The following is a 22572-nucleotide window of genomic DNA, read 5'->3' as shown; positions in this document are numbered from 1 at the left end:
ACCTAAAAATCATTTATAAATCCTTTAACTAGGTGATATTACAAGTGAATGATCTAAAGTCCTCTAACGAGACTCACTCCTAATACGGTGATTACAATCCTTTAACCAAGTTACATTTAATAGTGTGTATTGTAATGTTTAATAGGATTTCCCTTTCATAGGGCATCCTTTTATAAGAGTGAGAAGGAGTAGCATGTTACTAGTTACTTTTTCCAAACTGGGTTTCCATGTTAAATCATTGTGTCAAATGTGTTATTGAATATATTATGTCTTATGCTTACATTTTTGTAAAGTTGATTTGATAGTAACCTACAAGTGTAAGTGATTGTATGATCTAATGGATGCATGCATGATGAAAATATTTTATGGATATGGGTTTACTAAGTTGTGAAAAGTTTTATTTGTACATTTGGATCTTGGACAACTAATTCACCACACTCCCACCCTCATTTATTCTAAAAAATTCCAACAATTGGAATCAAAGGCATTTTCTTAAGAGGACTAGTTTGAAGGTACTAGAAGAAAAAGATCAAGATGTCAAAAAGAGAGGTACCCAAGCTTAATAGAGAGAACTTTCTTGCATGTAAAAGTCTAATGAAGCTACACCTAGGAGGTCTTGGAGACCATACACAATCTACCATCATCATAGATCTTGTCAATCCTACTAGAGCCTAAACTATAGAAGATTTCAAAAAAAAGAAAGAACATAACTAGGAAATGTTGGAGATTTCCTCTACCCTAAGCTATGCCAAGTTCAATGATGTCAAGGGTTGAGACAGTGAAAGAAAATGTTGGATGGTCTTCACACCATTTATGGAGGAGACACAAATGTTCTAAGAGACAAGTCTAAATGTCTTATAGGTAATTTTGTTGATATACAAATGCAAGAAGGTGAAAATGTTGCTCAATATTGGTCCAAGATAAAAGATACCATTAAAGCAATAAGAGGATCCATTGGTAAAATAGATGACAAGGATATACTAATAAATTTTTTGAGAATACTTCTACCTATCTATGTGATTAGAGTTTTTGCAATACATTACCTAAGACATATACCATGTTCTAATCTGACTCTTGAAGGTTTGGTAGGTAGGCTCACTACTTCTGAGCTATCAAAGTTTGATAACTTCAAATCTGACAACGTTGAATTTTTTTTAAAAGATAAGTTATCATTAAGGGAACCTAACGAGAAGAAGAAGAAGAAGGTAAAATATGTTTCTAGTGACAATGATATAGATGAGGAAGATGTAGAACAATTTTAAGCACTACTTGCAAGGAGATTTCACAGAGGTAAAGGAAAGTTCAAAGTTAAGTTACCTATTATGTTTTTTAATTGCAATAAGGTTGGTCATATTGCTACTAGACTTCTAGAGAAGATTTATTATAGAGGTGGAGACAAGTAAAAAAGTAGAAGAGATGAAGAAAACAAAGATTACAAAGACAAAGGTGAGAAGTGTTGCTAGATTGCTAAAGAGGAAACTAAAGATGGATCCAATGATCATGATGATGAAGTGGCATATGTTGCAATGAAGGATGAATCTAATGAGGATAAAGCAATTGCACTTGTATCTTGTATAAACAAGAATGACCAATGGATATTAACAGTCAGTGTTCACATCACATGACTAGAGATAACAATAATTTCATTACCTTGAATTATTATGATGGAAATAATGTAAGGTGTGGTAATGATGCACCTTGTTTGATAAAAGGAAAAGGTTCTATCAAACTCACAAAAAAGATTTTACGTGACAATGCTTATTATGTTGAAGGACTTAACTATAATTTGTTGAGTCACAACTAAATAGTTTAGGTTGTAAGGTTGAGTTTTAGAACAAGATTGATGAGATATATGATACTAATGGAAAACTAATTGGAAAAGGTGATCAAACTAAAGGTAATCTATTCTACCTTGATATGGAGGATGCTACTTGTTTAGTTGTAGAATTTGATGATGTATGGCTTATTGAATAATGTTGTCCTTGATGTCACACAAATGTCATATCAATCATTACTCTCAAGTTCACCGAGCTCAAACAGTCTGCAATACAATTTACAGTGCCAACCGAGCTCACTCGGTCATCGAAGAAAATGTGGAAGATAGTGTTAACTGAGCTAATTTAGTCATCGAAGGAAATGTGGAAGACAGTGTTAACTGAGCTAACTCGGTCATCGAGGGAAATGTGGAAGACAGTGTTAACCGAGCTAACTCAGTCAACAAAGGAAATGTGAAAACTCAGTGTTAACCAAACTTCACTTGGTCTCCAAAGGTTAGTTTCCACCGAGCTCACTCGGTCATCAAATGAATCATGGAAAATTTAGTGTTAACTGAGCTTCACTCGGTCTCCAAAGGTTAGTTTCCAACCGAGCTCACTCGGTTATCTCAGGAAACTCAGTACTTATTGAGTTCTATCGGCGATTGAAGGATTGTCACGAAGTTCGTTGTATCAACCGAGCTTAGTCAGTTAAAACACAGGAATTATTTTCTGAACAAAGTTCATCATGCAGGGTCGGCCAGTATAGGGATTTGCTAATTAATTACTTTTAGCCTACTGTTGTAATTGTTTGTTTTAGTCAGTGATTTGAGCCGACTAAGATAATCTGAAAGGTATATATGGTCATTCAAGTTATGAATTAAAGGGTGTGATTAAATAAAAAAAGGGAAGTTATGAATGTGAATTATAGTATGAAGAGGCGAATGTTGAGAAAAGCCTGATGAAGGATCAGATGTGTTGAAGGAGCTGCAAAGTTGTATTTGATCAGTAAGGATTCAGTCAAGCATAACAGAGATATGCAATCAGCAAAGATAAGTTGTACCTTATGTCAGGTCACTTGATTGTTGCTTTCTAACTATTGTAATAGTGTATTCAAAATCTCTTAACTGAGTTGGTTTAACAGCCATTCAATAAATCCTCTAACAAGGTGACAGTTTAGTTGAATTGTTCTAAAGACCTCTAGGAAGGCCACTCCTAACAGGGTGATTAAATCCTTTAACAGGGTCACACCTAACAGTGTGTTTTTGTAACCTTTAACAGGGTTGGCTCCTAATAGGGCTCACTTCAGAAGAGTGAAAAAAAGTACCTAGTTACATTGGTGGTTTTTCCCATATTGGGTTTCCACATTAAATCTGGTGTCTCTTGCATTCTTAATTGCTAAATTGCTTTGTGCATGATAACATATCAATTCTTAATATTTGTCATTTGCTGCATTATCAAGTTTCAGCATTTTATTAATCAGATCAAGGGTATATTTAGACATCTTAGGGATTGTGGAAAGTTTTTGGAATAACTGATTCACCCCCTCCCCCTCTTAGTTACTCTATTCTCATTTCCAACAATTGGTATCAGAGCTTTTGGTGCTTGCAAGAAAATATTTCAAGGATCTAAGTTAAAGATCAAGATGTCTTACAAAAGAGAAATTCCAAAACTCAACAGAGATAACTTCTCCGCATGGCAAGGATTGATGAGACTTCATCTAGCTACTGTTGGTGATACTGGACTAAAATACCTTGAAGAAAAATATGAAGAACCTCCTGGCACATTGTCTGTCAATGACATTGCTGAAAAGAAGACTCGCAACAATATGATGATAGACATAGCATCCGCTCTCAGTTATGAAGAATTTGATGACATTAAGGATTGCACAACTACCTTTGAGATGTGGAACAAGCTAAAAGAGATCTATGGAGGAGATGATAATGTAAAATAGAGCAAAAGAAAAAAGTTTAAGAGGACAATTTGATCAAATGAGGATGAAAGAGGATGAAAACATTGCAAAGTATGTTGAAAGAGTTAAAGCATGTGTGAGTACAATCAAAGCATCTGGAGGTGATATCAAAGGAGAAACAATTATAAGAAAAGTTCTCAGAACCTTGCTTGCTGTTTATGTAATCAGAGTTTTTGCAATTTAGGAAAGAAGGTGTGAAGCAAATCATCAGATAAATCTTGAGCCATAGTTGGAAGACTAACTGCATTTGAACTAGATAACTTTGATAACTATGTTCTAGCCTCCAAAAACATTGAATCAGTATTTCAAGCCAAGCTCTCACTCAAAGGGAAAAACAAAAAGGAGAAGGAATCTCAGTCAGAAAGTGAAGACAAATCAAGCCAAAGTTCAGACAGTGACCTCGAAGTGATTGAAGCTCTACTAGCAAGGAAATACTTTAGAGGCAGAGGAAAATACAAAGGTAAAGTTCCTTTGATCTGCTTTTCTTGTGAAGAAATTGGTCATATTGTAGCAAGGTGTCCAAATAAGCAAAACAATGATGAAAAGAAAGATTACAAATGGAATGGCAAGAAAGACTTCAAATCATCCAAGAACAAAGGTAAGAAATCATGCTTCATGGCTGAAAATTCTAAAGATTCTGATAATAGTGAGGATGAAATTGTTTATATTGCCATTAAAGATGATTCTGACAGTGATGAGGAAGATAAAATGGCACTTGTCTCTCATATAAGTAAGAATGATACATGGATTATAGACAGTTGTTGCTCACATCATATGACTAGTGATAAAACTAAGTTTGATCAGTTTAAAGACTATGATGGTGGCAGTGTAAGGTTTGGTAATAATGAACCTTGTTTCATAAAAGGAAGAGGAAGAATCTGTCTAACCAAAGAACTTGTATGTAATTATGCCTATTGGGTTGAAGGTCTTAAACATAATTTGCTAAGTGTGGCACAGTTACTCAATACTGGATTCAAGGTGGAATTCATGCATGGAAAGGCAAGACTATTGAATGAGTAAGGAAAGCTGATAGGATCTGGCACCCAAACTAAAGGTAACTTGTTTTATCTAGAACTTGGTGAATGCTCATGTTTTATTGCTCAAATTAAAGAAAGTTGGTTATGGCAAAAAGGTTGTGTCGTGTCAATTTTGATAACTTGCTAAAAATAAGCAAATTCAAGAAAGTAAGAGGCATTCCTAACATTAAGAAACCTGAGGTTGGTCTATGCAAGAATTGTCAGATTGGTAAAATGGGTAATACTAGTTTTAAAAGTAAAAACTATCAGTCTGAAGATATATTAGAAATTGTGCATACTGATTTATGTGGACCCATTGGAATAGAAAGCTATACTGGAGAAAATTTTTTTATTCTTTTGTTGATGACTACTCAAGAATGATGACTATCATGTATCTAAGGAACAAATCAGAAGCATTTGAGAAATTCAAATAATATTTTGCAAGAGTAGAAAAAGAAACAGGAAAAAGACTAAAATGCTTAAGGTCAGATAGAGGTGGTGAATTCATCTCACATGAATTTAACAACTTCTGCATTGAAAAAGGTATTAAAAGACAAGTCTCAGCACCAGGAATTCCTGAACAAAATGGAATAGCTGAAAGAAGAAATAGATCCATCATGGATTGTGCAAGAACCCTGATGATAGAAAAGAACATTGCTATCAAATACTGGAAGGAAGCCATTAGCACAGCAGTTCATACCTTAAACCTAGTACAGTTGAAAAAGGACTCATTCAAAACTCTCTATGAATTATGGTATGGCTACAAACCCAATGTAAGTTATCTGAAAGTATTTGGAAGCAAATGTTATATTTTGAAAGAATCTAGAAAAGGAAAATTTGACGTAAAAGGTGATGAAGGAATATTTTTAGGATATTCGTGCAAAAGCAAAGCATATAGATATTTAAATCTATCCACTCACAAAGTCATAGAAAGTGCACATGTGAAAGTTGATGAGTTTGTAGAAAAATCTGAGGAAGAAAGCAAAAAGGTACCTGAAGATTATAGAAGATTTGTTTACATTGAACCAGATACTATACCAAGCATACAGTTCACTCAAGACTCCTCAACTCCCGAGTCATCAATAACCAAGTTGGAAAAAGTTCAAACTAAGCCACAACAACATTCAAACACTACCGAACAATTGTCTACCGAGTCTAAGGTGCTCGAGCCAATTCTTACCGAGCCAGAACAGCCAGAACATGAAATTGAAACAGAAAGAGCTAGCAATAAAAATCATTCAAGAGGCAAAGAACCTGTATTAGCTAAATATGTTAGAAGACATCATGCACCAGATCAAATCATTGGAGACAAATCTGAAGGAACCTTGACAAGAAGCAAGAAAAATACTTGTTTACTTGCTGATTTTGAACCTAGAAGCATTAAAGATGCATTGGCAAATGATAGTTGGATTGAGGAAATGAATGAGGAAATAGAATAGATAGAGAAGAACAAGACATGGAATCTTGTACCCAGGCCTAAAAATAAGAATGTAATTGGAACCAAGTGGGTATTCAGAAACAAGTTGACTGAAGATGGTAAGGTATCTAGAAACAAAGCCAGATTAGTATGCAAAGGATACTCTCAAGAAGAAGGCATAGATTATGGAGAAACCTTTGCTCCTGTTGCAAGATTGGAAGGAGTCAGAACCTTACTTGCATATGCTGCTCACAAAGGATTCAAAGTTTATCAAATGGATGTCAAGTCAGCATTCCTCAATGGAATACTGGATGAAGAGGGTTACATTGAACAACCCGAAGGCTTTGTTGATCCAGATAAAAGGAACATGGTCTGCAAATTACACAAGGCACTGTATGGTCTGAAACAAGCCCCTAGAGAATGGTATGAAAGATTGCATAACTATCTTATTCAGATTGGTTTTCAAAGAACTAATGATAACAATAGCTTGTATATAAAGGAAGGACCAGATAATAAGATTGTCCTGGCAGAAATATTTGTAGATGATACTGTTTTCACAGGACATGATGATCTTTGCAAAGAATTTTCAGAACAAATGAACAAGGAATTTGAAATGTCTATGTCTGGTGAAATAAAATTCTTTTTTAGTCTTCAAATTCAACAAAATAAGAATGGAATCTACATCACTCAATCAAAATACATCAAGGAGATATTGAAAAAGTTTGGTATGGAGGACTGTAAACCTGTTGGAACTCCAATGTGTACTGGATTGAAACTTACCAAATATGATGAATCCAAAGAGGTAGATCAAACATTGTATAGATCTATGATTGGAAAATTGCAATACGTAGTTTATACCAGGTCAGATATTGCCCTTGCAGTTGGTATTGTTGCAATATTTTCAGCAAAGACAAGAGAAACTCACTTGATGGAAATCAAAAGAATAATGAGATATTTGAAAGAAACTGAAGATTATGGCTTATGGTACAAATTTGGAGGTAATTTGGATTTGAAAGTGTTTACTAATGCTGATTGGGCAGGAAACCTTGATGACAGAAAAAGCACAAGTGGAGGAGCATTCTTTCTTGGAAAAAGATTGGTTTCCTGGACAAGCAAAAAGCAGAATTGTACATCCCAATCTACAGCAGAGGCAGAGTATGTTGCTGCATCAGTAAACTATTCAAATATTGTTTGGTTTAAGAAGTTATTGCAAGGAATGAAGATGGAAATCAAAGAACCAATCGTCATGTTCTGTGACAATACTAGTGCAATCAACATATCTAAGAATCCAGTGATGCATTCCAAGACCAAGCATATTGCAATAAAATATCATTTTGTCAAAGAGTTGGTACAAGACAAGGAGATCAGATTGGAATATGTCCATACAAAAGAACAAATTTCTAACATATTCACAAAGCCTTTACCTAAGGATATATTTTTGTATCTCAGAGGTAAGTTAGGGGTCATTCCCCTATCTGAAGTCCACTAGAAATAAGTTCTAGTAACACATCAACCCATATAGGATTGAAGATCTATCTGTTGATGCAGTTTCATTAGAAATCATTGCATATGAATCAGTACTAAAGGTACATTATAAATCACTTAACTTCTATTGTCTTTGGCATGTGTTGTCAAAGAGGGAGAGATTTTACTGTCATATCCTTCTGAAATTTGTGAAGTTTTGAAAAGTTTGCCATGAAGTCCCTTAACAGAGGGAGACTATTGAAAGAGGGAGAAGTTTGTTATCTTGTTGAACTTGTTTTCAAAATTTCATTTCTGTTATGACATGTTGTGTTGCCATCAATGCCAAAGAGGGAGATTGTTGAATAATGTTGTCCTTGATGTCACACAAATGTCATATCAGTCATTAGTCTCAAGTTCATCGAGCTCAGATAGTCTACAATACAATTTACAGTGCCAACCGAGCTCACTCGGTCATTAAAGGAAATGTGGAAGACAGTGTTAACTGAGCTAACTCGATCATCGAAGGAAATGTGGAAGACAGTGTTAACCGAGCTAACTCGGTCATGGAAGGAAATATGGAAGATAGTGTTAATCGAGCTAACTCAGTCAACGAAGGAAATGTGAAAAGTCAGTGTTAACCGAATTTCACTCGGTCTCCAAAGGTTAGTTTCCACCAAGCTCACTCAGTCATCAAATGAATCATCGAAAAGTCAGTGTTAACCAAGCTTCACTCGATCTCCAAAGGTTAGTTTCGAACCGACCTCACTCAGTTATCTCAGGAAACTCAGTACTTACCAAGTTCTCCCGGTGATTGAAGGATTTTCACGAAGTTTGTTGTATCAACCGAGCTCAGTCAGTTAACACAGGAATTATTTTCTAAACAAAGTTCACTGTGCAGGGTCAGCTAGTATAGGGATTTGCTAATTAATTACTTTTAGCCGACTATTGTAATTGTTTGTTTTAGTCAGTGATTTGAGCCGACTAAGATAATCTGAAAGGTATATATGGTCATTCAAGTTATGAATTAAAGGGTGTGATTAAATTAAAAAAGGGAATTTATGAATGCGAATTATAGTATGAAGAGGTGAATGTTGAGAAAAGTCTGATGAAGGATTAGATGTGTTGAAGGAGCTGCAAAGTTGTATTTGATCAGTAAGGAGTCAGTCAATCATAACAGAGATCTGCAATTAGCAAAGATAAGTTGTACCTTATGTCAGGTCACTTCATTGTTGCTTTGTAACCATTGTAATAGTGTATTCAAAATCTCTTAACTGAGTTGGTTTAATAGCCATTCAATAAAAGGTGAGAGTTCAGTTGAATTGTTCTAAAGACCTCTAGCAAGGCCACTCCTAACAGGGTGATTAAATCCTTTAACAGGGTCACATCTAACAATGTGTTTTTGTAACCTTTAATAGGGTTGGCTCCTAACAGGGCTCACTTCAGAAGAGTGAAAAATAGTACCTAGTTACATTGGTGGTTTTTCCCATATTGGGTTTCCACGATAAATTTGGTGTCTCCTGCATTCTTAATTGCTAAATTGCTTTGTGCATGATAACATATCAGTTCTTAATATTTGTCATTTGCTGCATTATCAAGTTTCAGCATTTTATTAATCAGATCAAGGGTATATTCAGACATCTTAGGGACTGTGGAAAGTTTTTGGAATAACTGATTCACCCCCTCCCCCTCTTAGTTACTCTTGTCTCGTTTCCAACAATGGCTATGGCACAAGAGGTTATGTCATGTTTATTTTGATAACTTAGTTGGTATTAGTAACATAAGAAGAGTAAGAGGTTTTCCTAAGTTGAAGGAACCTAACAATATAATTTGCAAACAATGTCAATTAGGAAAAATGAAAAAGTCAAGTTTTAAGAGTAAGACTCATACCTCTAAAGGAATATTAGAGATTTTTCATACTAGGTTGTATGGACCAATTGATGTGCAAAGCTGCAAAGGAGACAAGTACATTATGGTATTTGTTGATGATTATTCTATAATGATTATAGTTATGCTTTTGAAATAGAAATATGATGCTTTCTAAATGTTTAAGTGGTACTTAGCAATAGTTGAGAAGAAAAAAACTAAAAGTATGAAATTTTTGAGATCTTACAAATGAGGATAATTTACATCAAATGGGTTTGAGATATTTTGTAATGATAGAGGAATCAAAAGATAGACATCTACCCATAAGACCCCTTCACAAAATGGAATTTCTGAAAGGAGGAACACATCTATAATGGATTGTGAGTTAGGACACTCATTATGGAGAAAAATGTTGCTATAAATACTATAGAGAAGCTATAAGTATAGTTGTCTAAACCTTGAACCATGTGCAAGTCAAGAAAGGTACTTATTCAACACTTATTGATCTATGGTATGGATACTCACCCAATGTAAAATATTTTAAGGTATTTGGAAGCAAGTGTTATATTCTTAAGGATTTCAAGAATCGTAAATTAGTTGAAAAAAAGTGAAGAAGTTATATTCCTTGGCTATTCCAAAAGAAATAAATCTTATAAGTGTTTAAATACTAACACTAAAAAAGTTGTGAAAAGTGAAAATGTGAAATTTGATGAATATACAAAAGTACATGAGGTTGAACCTATGAAGGAACTAGAGGAATGCAAATCATTTGTACACTTTTATGAAGGTATGCATGCTAGCGAAGATGCTATAGATCAATATGCAAATCAACACAAAGTTTTAGTGACTATCAAGTCACATATTATAAATATTGAGTTGCATTTAGGAACCAAGCTACATTCAGTTACAGAGTTACAGAATGAAGTTGAGGAACATTTTGATTCTAAGATTAGCATAAACAAAAGAGATGTTGAAATACCTAATAGAGATATACATAGTGATTTCGAAGTTGAGAGACCAAATGAGGAAAATAAAGTAGAATCAATATTGTCAAAGTATGTCAAGAGACATAACCCTATTGCACAAATCATTGGAGATAAAGATGTAAGACCAATTACAAAGATCAAGTTGCAAAATGATGCATGCTTTTTTAGCATGCATGAACCTAAAATAGTGAAATATGCCTTAGAAGATGTCGACTAGAGTAAAGCCATGAGAGAAGAGATTGAATAAATTGAAAAAAAAAAGAAATGGACTTTAGTTACTAGAATGGAAGATGAAAATGTAATTGGCACCAAGTGGGTTTATAGAATCAAGTTAGATGAAAATGGTGAAGTCACAAGGAACAAGGAATGATTAGTTTGTAAAGGATATGCACAATAAGAATGGATAGACTATAGAGAAAAAATTTCTCTAGTTGCAAGATTGGAAGGAGTAAGAACTTTACTTGCTAACTTTGCATACAAAAAGTTTCAAAGTTTATCAAATGGATATTAAGTTTGCATTTTTGAATGGTATATTGAAGGAAGAGGTTTATATAGAACAACCAGAAGGATTTGTTGGTGCTAATAAAAAAACATGGTATGTAGCCTACATAAATCTTTAAATGGTTTGAAGCAAGTACTAAGAGCATGGCATGAAAGGCTTCATAATTATCTTGTGAAGATTGGATTTGAGAGGATTGATATCAACAACAATCTATACTTAGAGGTAGAGAAAGGAAAAGGTATTTTTCTATCTAAATTTTTTGCTGATGATATCACATTTGGATGTCAAGATCATTTATGTACATCTTTTGAAAATGAAATGAAGAAAGAATTTGAGATGTCTATGTTTTGAGAGATCAAGTTCTTTGTGGGTTTGCAAGAACATAAGATGAAATATGGTATGTATATCTCTTATTCAAAATATGTAAAGGAGATTCTAAAAACTTTTGGATTGAAAAATTTGAGGCCAATAAGCATACCTACTGTGATAGGACATAAAGTTTCAAAGAATGATGATTCGATTGAGGTGAATCAAACATTGTACAACTCTATGATTGGCAAATTACAGTATGTAATACATAATAGACTTGATATTGCATTATCTATTGAGTTTGTTAGAAGATTCTCTACTAATCCCAATGAGAATAATTTGATGGTTATTAATAGAATAATGAGATATCTAAAATGAACAAAAGACTATGGTCTATGATACAAAAAAAAAAGAGAAATTTGAATTAAGAGCCCACACTAATGATAATTAAATTGGAAATATTGATGATAGAAAGAGCACTAGTGGAGGAGCATTTTTCTTAGGAAAAAGACTAGTTATATGGACTATCAAGAAACAAAACTACATATCTCAACCTACTATTGAAGCTAAATATGTTGCTATAGTAAATTGTACAAAAATTATATGTATCAAACACCTACTCAAATGTATGAAGGATGAAATCACTGAACCAATGATCCTTTATTGTGATAATAAAAGTGCTATAAATATATCAAAGAATCATGTGATGCATACAAAGACTAAGCATATTGCAATAAAGTATCATTACTTGAGAGAGTTAGTTAAAGATAAAGAGGTGAAGATGGAATATGTTAAAACAAAAGAGAAAATAGTTGATATCTTCACAAAAGCATTACCTAAGGATGCTCATGAATATCTCAGAGGTAAAGTAGGGATGATAGCCCAATCCAAGGCTATATAAAAATCATGAGAAGTGCCCTCTATTAAACAAAATGATAAAAATATGTCATACATTAATGCAGTGGATCTTACTCTAGGAGTTGCCTAAAGTAATCAAAGAGCTATAGCTACAAATCAGTTACAAGCTAGGTGATAGAGGGAGAAACCAAAAAATGTTCATATCTACATATTAAGATGACAAGTCATTGGCATTGTTGAAAAAGAGAGGAATCCTAAAGGGAGAAAATCATAAATAAAGGATGAAAGCATAAATAAATGGAGAAAGAAGATTCAAAAGAAACATGGAATACCTAGTCAGAGGTAGATAATGTCAAGGTAGATATAAGAAGTGGTCTTTAGGGATTCATAAGGATGAGTTGATTGATTGTCTATTAATGAGAATATAATTGTATAACATATTAGGAAGGTGAACATTGTTGATAGAGGGAGAGATTTCAATACAAGGAACTATTTTATTTTTGGTATTATTGTTTATTGTACCAACTAAGTTTGGTTTGCCATTAGTGTCAAAGAGGGAGATTTTTGAAAATAGATTGGTACAAGTATGAAAATGTGTTTCAATCATTCTTTTGACATTGATGTCAAACTTGCTACTAGTTGGTAAGAGAATTTCTTAGATAATTTGAGTAATATAATTTCTTTCATTAAAGAAGAGGAATTGATCGAATGAGGTAACAATAGAACTTAGAGGAAAGGTTGAGTTATGATATGGAAAAGGAGTACAAGTATCAATTAAGATAATAATATTATAGTCCATCGATAATCTACTTAAGGTTGTAAAGGATGTAAAAATTGATTAAGTTCAGAAGAACAAGTAAGATGAATTGTGTCTAAAAAAGCTTAAAAATCTACAGAGTAGGTGCCAAGAAAATTTAGTGTAATTTGAGTAGAAACTTAGTTGGAGCTGAGAAAAGTCAAATTTTAGCATATGCCAAGTGATAGGGTGTAAGCTAAGTAAAGTTTAGTTGTTGTAGAGCACCAGTAAACTTTAGTTCATGCCAAGTGTTTTGATAGTGGATGCCAATTAACATAGTATGTGCCAAGCATCATAAGAAAGTTAATGTCATGTGTTAGCATTATGAGAAAGATCATGAATTCAATGAATCTAAAATGACAGGTTTAATTTCTTGAATTTTTTGAATCATGTGGAAGAACTCAAGATAAACCATTTTGAGGTGAATTCAAAAAGGATTGAAGTAGAAATTTCTAGAAGGGAATAAAATGCAAAGTTGGGTAGATTCATTGAATTCTACCTAATCCAATGTAACCCTAAAATGGATTATGGAGGTTGAATGATAAAAGATCTTAATTTTATATTTATAGATATGGGTGATCAGAAGCAAAGGTTGTCATGTGTGAGAACCTAAGGAAACAAGGAGTCTAGGATTTTACTTGATTCAGTGGCCTAAGAGAAGAGACTATTGTATATGCAGAATGTGGCCTTAGAGTTCACACAGACACTTCAACATAGTCATGTATGTAGATTCTTCTCAAGATGAACATGAGGTTGTTCACTCAAAATGGATCTAGCAAGGTGACCTATTACCTTCTATCTAGAAGGATTTTGCCTATTTAGTATCCTCAGATTTGAGGTGTAGGCAACTAGAACCTCTAAGAATGAAAGATTTAAGAATGTAACTAGTCTATATGAGAATGCAATGTAATCTAAATGTGTTATACATTTAAGATAAGAACATGTAAATAGAATTAACTAAATGAATGCATATTAATTCTAAATGATATTAATCTAAGAAAATGATAATTTTATGACAATAGGAAAATGAGTGCACAATCTGGTAGAGATTCAATAGAAATTCAATTCAACCCCTATAATGAGGAATTGAGTCCCTGAAATAGAATTCTTGGAATCCATCAACGGTCAGGATCAACTCAAATTGATAGTTAGGTTTGAAGCACAGATTCAGTTAAAGTGGAAGATTCCAAATTTAGATGAAGTTAACTACCTCAGATCCTGAGTGTAAGAAATAGTTAACTCAGATAGACTCTAATGTGAGAGCAAGTGATTTGAATCACTTCTAATTTGATCAGTAGTTAACTAGGACCTTCTATTTTGAACTGAAGAGTTAAATTTGGGAAAGATATTTAATTTAATAAAATGAGATATGACTCATAAATACCTTTTCCATTTAATTAAATAATCATATTCAATTAATTAGAATAGGCATATTTATTAAATTAAATAAATTTAATTACTTAGTATATTAGCCTTAGGTGATAATTTAATTTAATAAAGTATAAATACTTTAGATTAATTTAAACTTAAATCAAGTTGGTTCAATGTGACTAATATGATTAAATACTATAGGAATTAAATAATAAGTATGATGAATGCAAATTAGGGTTTTCTGCATTTGACAATTAAGTCTAGTAGCGAGTAGCAAAATAAGAATTGTTTAGTGACATAGGACTTTAGCATTGATCAGAAATAGACCAGAATTGGTGATCATGAAAATGAGCCAATTTTGGGGTATTACATTTTGCCCCTCTTTGAATGAATGTGCAAGCAACACATGCAATTCAAAGAAAATCAATAAGTGTGATGTGAAGATGGGATTGGTCTTGAAGTTGATGATACAAAGACCAATTGATAAGCTTTGAAGGACTATCTCTAGAATGAAGATTAATCCCAAGGAATCCAAGTAGAGCACCTAGATACCCAAAATGATAAGCATTCTAAAGGTTTCCATGAGATTGAAGTTTAACCTTTAAGGATCCAAACAGAATGTCTAGATACCCAAGATCGATAGCATTTAAAAAATTATCTCCAGAATGGAGCTTAATCCTTAAGGATCCAAATAGAACGTCTAGATACCTGAGATTGATAGCATTTAAAAGATTATCTCTAAAATGGAGGTTAATCCTTAAGGATCTAGATAGAACATATAGATACTTGTGATTGATAGCATTTAAAAGATTGTCTCTTGAATGGAGCTTAATCTTTAAGGATCTAGACTGAACATCTAGATACCTAAGATTGATAGCATTTAAAAGATTATCTCCAAAATAGAGCTTAATCCTTAAGGATCTAGATAGAACGTCTAGATACCTAAGATTGATAGTATTTAAAAGATTGTCTCCAAAATGGAGCTTAATCCTTAAGGATCCAGACAGAATGTCTAGATACCTAAGATTGATAAAAGATAGCAAGATCAAATTATGAGTCATAGAATCATCCCTAGAATGAGGCTTGATCCTTAGGAGTTGAGGTTTAGATTATCCCAATACCTATCCATCAAATTCTTTACAAGATGTGATAGATGGAAAATTAGCTAGAAAGAGGAGAACAAGATGTCAATAGTGGTGAGATGTCCAGAGTGATGAGATGCCCCAAGTGATGAGAGCATGAGATTGATTTAAATTTTAAGTTCAATGATGTAATCATCCTACCCCCTCAGGAGCGAAATCAAAAGATGACACACCTAAAATATAATCTAAAGCAATATGTTGAGAGATACAAAAGAAATCCAATATTTAGCAGAATGTAGAAGAGGTCAAAATGATCAGAAGAAAATTCAGAGTCAATTCAACGTGATTCTGAGGTCCTGAAGACCAAGTTTTGATCAAAGTTTGACCAAATTTGAGCATAGTTGACTTGAGTTGACTATTTCCAATATGAATTTCAAAAATATGAAGAATTTTGAATTGAAAAGATTCCAAGAATCCCAAAATATAGAAAAAAATTTGGACTACATAAGCATTCAATTGCGTCAGGCCCAATAAAATTTAAATGCATTTTTGAGGTACCTAGGTGTGTTAGATTTTGAATTTGATCCCAAAAATGGATCCAAAGAAATCAAATTAGCTAGGGAGTGATTTTTGCACAAATCGGAGTACTTTGGAAAATTAGGTCAAGACCTATGAAAGGGTCCAAGGGGTCATTTTCAAATCATTTGTGCATTTTGTCTTTTGTGAATAGGAGCTCTGAGAGGAAGATGGTAGTGAACATGTGAGATCATCATTTTGAGCACTCTTGATGACATAGCCGACCGATGGACTATAGACCTTTGGTGAGTCATCAATATCCCAGTTTTGTACTTTCATTTTTACATAGTTCAAGGTCATTTATTACATTTTTGCATATTTTTAGAGGTAGTCAATCGGTCATAGCACAAGACTGTCTTTTCTTGCGTGAAGACAATCTCTTCTCACATGAAGAAACACTCATCAAGTGTTTTCTCACACATGTCAATGGAAGTGCTCATGCAAGAGCCACCCACTTCTCATGTGAAGAATGAGAAATTCCTCTCGATCTTCACTCATGAGATCTTCATTTCTCAAATGAGATTTTGATTTCTAATGTGAAGAAGTGAATTCTTGTGCAAAGACGTGACATCTCCTGCAAGATCTTGTGATTTTGTGTGAAATCTAGTGATAGCAAAGCTCAATTTTTTAATTTTTTTTGCATTTTAACTTAAAATTTGCAATTGTTTCTTCATCATTCTACTATATTGATTGAGTACTGATTTTTTTGCTTTTCATTGGTGATTGTGTATGTACGAGATCTTTGAAAATGTCTCATTTAGATCCCACTATCCACTATATGGAGCTTTTTTGCAGAGTCTCGACAATGCTGATAGGGTACATATCACCCAATTGGGTCTATCTTCACTATGCTAAATCCTAGTAGTGCTAGTGAATCATGGCTTGCTTACTGCCTTGGTCGAGCATTTCTATTTAGAGATGAACACCTTTCATCTACCAGTGGGAGAGATGATGATCACCCTAGAGGACATCTATTAGATTCTATGGATCCCATTCCATAGGGCAAGGGTATTATATGATGTGGTGCCCTAAGTAGGCACAGAGGCACTATTTACCATTTTTGGGAGGCAATTGGAGAGTGGATGAGCTATCACCTAGGATGAGCTAGCACACACTTATGGACTGACGCACAGATTGCCAGTAGTGTTAGTCATCTTCCATAACTATTTTCTAATGCTGAATAGGGGACAACATGGATTGGAGTGCAGTTGGGGGCTATGTTGTAGAGGATGTTGGATTCTCCAGAGATATCTTGGTGGGGTTAGTGCATACTTTCACAAATGTTTTACGAGATGCATAAGATAGTCTTCCATGGGAAGAAGACTATGATTTCTAGTGTGCATGTGCTACAGATCTAGGCATGGGAGCATCTACTAGTATGCAGGTCCATTCATGAGGATGCCTACAAGTTGGCAGAGCCATATATTTGCAGGTATCAATGACACATTACCCAGGTTTCCCTGGGTAAAATTGAGCACTAGAGGATTCATCTTGATGACCTAGTCTCCATCATATGGAAGCCTTGGCAAGAGACTAAGGATTGGGATGATGCTCCTAGAGAGCTAGACTAGATGTTCTGCTCATGAACACTATTGGGTAGGACATCATAGATCATTAAGAGGTTTGCCATTTCATAGGTGTGGCAGTAGTACAGATGACCATAGGATATCTTACAGGAGTACTATGCCTATGCCAGACTGGCAAAGGTCATAGAGTGGGGATGGCCACCATGACTAGATCCAGGATGATCCATGATAGATGTGCACAACTTGGTTGTGACACAATGGGACTATCTCCCAGAGATAGCAGATTCATGGATGATGCCTGCATATCAAGCTCATTTGATCATTCACCCATTCCCAAGATTTATAGATCCTTTGGGGATGGCTACACTAGCTCCCCCATGATAGGCAACACACTAGCAGGAGGCATCTTAGTAGTAGTGGTAGCCATAGCCATAGCCATAGGTATGACATAGGACTCAATAGGTGTAGATCTCCTCATGATAGATGGGATCTAACATGGGTGTGAGAGGTAGTGGGATAGAGCATGGTTAGCGAAAAAGGCTAAGGACTAAGGAGCAAGCATTGTAGTACCAGGCATCTTAGTAGTAGGGCCTTGAGTTATTAGATGAGGAGATGCTAGATCAACCTACTACTAGGAAACAAGACATAGTGCTATGCTACCGAGAGTAGATTCATCAAGCCTCCCAATAGTTGGGAGATTTGTAGATTCAAGTAGCTGTCAGAGATGCACAATTTACAGAGCAAGATTGAGAGATCATTCATTTGAGAGAGAGAGATTATAGACTACTAAGCAAAGGGTAGAGATTCTATAGGACAAGGTCTAATTAAAAGTGGCCCAAGAAGCCTACTATTATGCAACATACTCCACAGTGGTGCCTAATAAGGCTCTACAAGTTCAAAAATTCTCATAGTATGCTCATGAGTCTGAGGGCACATGACCTCCTACTAAACCTAACATGCTACCACCTCCTCCTCCACCTACTCCTCCTAGAGATGAGGGCATAGGATAGAATTAGATGTTGTGTTCTTGGTTCTCAATTTTGATATCTAGCTATGTATCGATTGGTGTGCCACCACCATTTTGTACCATTTTGATCAATAGCACTCAAGTAGCACCCATTTTTTGTACTAACACATATTTTGATATATATATATGAGATTTTGAGTCAAGTATCATTGTGTATGCATCATTGTTTGTGTCTTCTTTACCTTGATGTATATGAGATATTGATGATTATTATGAGATATATGTGTTAAGTGTTATGGATGCATATGTACTTTGATTTGATTTGATGTGATTATGTAGAGTAGATGATACAAGTATATGGATGCAATGCATATGGAAATGAATTGATATCTCATGTAGTGTTGTGTGTTTTTGCCTGATAGTGATAGGTATTCTATTGAGGAGTGTGAACCAGCAAACCAAATGCTTGTGTAGCCATGGAGAATCTAGATACATTTGAAGAAACCCCAATCCCCCATCATGAAGAATAGAGAAAAAATCATAACTAAATCACATGCTTATGCAAGCGAATTATGTAATGCAAGACTATATTAAATGCAAACCTAGGTCTAGTTATTGAGCCTTGACAATTTATCATCACTATACATAAATGAAGCTTATATATCCTAAAATTACCACTAACTTTGCAATCATGGAAATATGAATAGGATATACATCATAGATTTTTCAGGATTAAATGTAAGCATTTGAGGCACAAGAAGCTAGAATGACTAGAACATTTTTCCTTTTTAATATAGCAAGTTAACATAAGCATCAAAGCATAAATGCTAGGATGACTAGAATGTTGCTTGCATGTAGACATGCAAAACACATGGAAGATGCTTCTTATGCTAAGTAATTGGTAAGTAGTATGTCCGCAAATGCCTTTGCATCTGTAACCTAGGACAAAATTGTTTCATTTATACTCGTAGTGACCTATACGTTCACTTAGCAGGATGAGTATTAGATATTACTATAGCATAAAGAATTCACTCCAACAAACAAGGAGAAGAACCAGAGTTATTAATATATTTGTATAAGAGGAGTCAAGGTACACCCAGCCATCCAATACAAGATGGAGGCTCTTAAAGGAGACACCCCTCTTATAGGAATTTGTCAACTAATTAGAACTAAACCATAGATAGAAAGCAAAGAAAAGATCATGCCCCTAGTCATTACTTCTCTAATGAGAAATAACATCATTGAGTTGCTTGAAGGGACATGATAAAGAAAAAACAAAGCAAATAGAGAAGATGCTCAACATATCCAAACAAGTATGTCATTTTGAGTTCATTTTTCTGTCATAAGATTGATATCAAGTGTCAGTGTCCAGAACATGTTTGAAAGAAATATCTTTAATAGGGTGACAATAGTAGGTAGATGCAGTCAGAACAATTGGTGACTAAGGTCAAAGAGGAATCTTTGAGGTGAAGAACCTAGTAGGACTGAGTGATAGTAGATAGACACAACTAGGATGACTGGTGATTGACAGAAGAGAGATCTTTCATAAAGGAATTTGGAGACGTGATCCAAGCAATAGTAGGTAGACAGCTAAAACAACTAGTGACTATTGTGAAAGAGATTCTATGAGGAGAATCTTGAAATGAGTCAAACTTAGCAATAGTAGGCAGACATAGCTAGAACAAATGGTGACAATTGCTAAAGAGATTCTATAAGGAGAATCTCGAAAAGAGTAACAATAGCAATAGTAAGAAAATATAGTCAAAATCACTGGCGACTATCATGAAAGAGATTCTATGAGGAGAATATTGAAAAGAGCACCACTTGAGGGGAATGCCCTCAAGCTATGAGAAGACTCTTTCCATGGATACATGAGTAGAAAGTGGGAAAAGTAGTAAAGAAACTATACAGATAGCCAGAAGATGCACTGCAAGATGGAGCATTAGGAACAAGAGGTGTCTGTTTGCTAGGTTTTCACCTTCTTGGTAGGGATTTTATTTTGTTTGCTACCATGATGCTTGTTTCTAGGTTTTCACCAATGGCACTTTTCTTGTTTTTCAATTTGTTTTTGTATTTTTCTCTTTTTTCTCCTTTTTTATATTTTTGGACATTTTCCTTTTTTTTTGGTGTTATGAAGGTAACAAATTTTTCTTGACTTTTTGCAAATTTTTAGATTTTTTTCAGGATATTTAGATATGTACAAAGAGCTACTGACATTAGATAAACTATAAAACCGCTTTTGGTGGAGAGTGTTGATAGGTTGCTTGAGCACTTCTCCTTCAATTGTGGAAAGCTGATAGGTGCTAGATCCAAATACTATAGTAATGATGTAATGAACAAGCTAGTTTGGTTCAAACTTCCCTTTTTGGACTTGTTACTATTGATTATTAGGGTTCTCTCTTAGGACAAGATCACCTAGCTGAAAGTGATGAGGCTTGATCCTCTTATTGTAGCTTCTTGACATTCATTGTTGATATGCTCACAGATGATCACATGCCTCTTGTCGATGTTCATCTAATAACACTAGCTCTTGAATCCGAGCTATCCTATAATCATCATCAATAATAAGGCCCTCCATAGAGACTCTCAAGGTAGGAATATCAACCTCTATTGGAAGCACAACATCCACTCCATACACCAAAGCAAAGGGAGTCATGCCTGTTGGAGTTCAGATGCTTGTTCTATATGTCCACAAGGCTAGATTAATCTGGAGATGCTAGTCTCTCCCTTATTTTTTGACTATGCAATGAAGAATTTTGAGAATCACCTTATTGGATGCCTTAGTCTAGCCATTACCCTAGGGGTAATAAATGGAAGACCAATGTTGTGCGATCTTGAATTTCTTGCATAGTTCTTTGAGGTCTTTGTTCTTGAATTTTCCTCCATTGTCAATAATGATTGAGGATGGTACACCATATCTATAGATGATGTAGTTTGTGATAAAAAGAGCTATAGTTTTTCCATTGGTGACTATGAGAGGTACTACCTCTACCCACTTCATGAAGTAATCTATAGCCATGATAATGAACTTATGTCTATTAGAAGAGGTTGGGTGAATCTAACCAACCAAGTCAAAGGCCCATTGTTGAAATGGCCATGTTGTAGTAGAGGGAATTAACTCTCTAGCTGGAGCATGGATTAGCTTCCCATGAAGTTGACACTACTTGCAATATCTAGCATACTTGATAGCTTCTTGCTCCATTTTAGGCCAATAGTAACTAGCTCTAAGGAGTTTGTGAGCTAGTGTTAGGCCATTTGAGTGAGATTTGTAGATGCCCTCATGAACAAAAATTAGTTTGTGTTTGAACTCTTCAAGTTCTAAACACCTAAGGAGTTTTTTTTTGAGACCTCTCCTATATAGATTGTCAGCAATAATGGACTAATGCAAAGCATTATGGATTAGGCAACATTTCTCATTTCGGGTTAGACCTTTCAAAATGGTTTGATTGCAGAGATAGGAATAAATGTGATGGTAGTAGGATGATTCTTATCCTATGATAGAATAGATCATCCTACAATCAAGGGTGTCATAGGCTGGTTAGTGTAATGCTTCGACCAAGAACTCATGTCAAAGATCATTTTTAGGCATTTGTAGTAGGGAGGCCAAAGTAGCCATGGCATCAACCACTTTATTATCTACTCGTGGAACTTGCGAGAAGGTGATGTGTGCAAAATACTTCTTTAAGTCATCAACCATGTGCTTGTAAGGAATTAGTTTCTCATCTTTTGTCTGGTACACATCATTAACATAATTGATGACAAGCTAAGAGTAACCAAAGATGTCTAACTAATCCACTCTCCATTTGGTTGCAATTTTCACGCTATTGATCAAAGCCTCGTATTTAGCAAAATTGTTTGTACAAGGAAATATATTCTTGTATGCTTTGGGCAATGATTATCTCTATGGTGTGATGAAGAGTAATCCAACACTTGGTCCCTATTGTGTGAAGGACCTATCAAAGAACATGACCCATGTTTGGTGTGAGACTTTTCATAGGTGCATTGACTAGCTGATATACAATCGCATGTCCCTTGATAGCTTTGCGTTCAACATATTGGATGTCAAACTCATTGAGTATCATGACCCATTTAGCCAATCTACCTATGAGAGCT

Source organism: Cupressus sempervirens, chromosome 3, assembly GCF_028749045.1.
Source record: "Cupressus sempervirens isolate cs-2001-9-10 chromosome 3, ASM2874904v1, whole genome shotgun sequence".
NCBI classification, from domain to species: domain Eukaryota; kingdom Viridiplantae; phylum Streptophyta; class Pinopsida; order Cupressales; family Cupressaceae; genus Cupressus; species Cupressus sempervirens.
The sequence above is the reverse complement of the archived record's forward strand: the minus strand, read 5'-3'. Positions refer to the sequence as shown.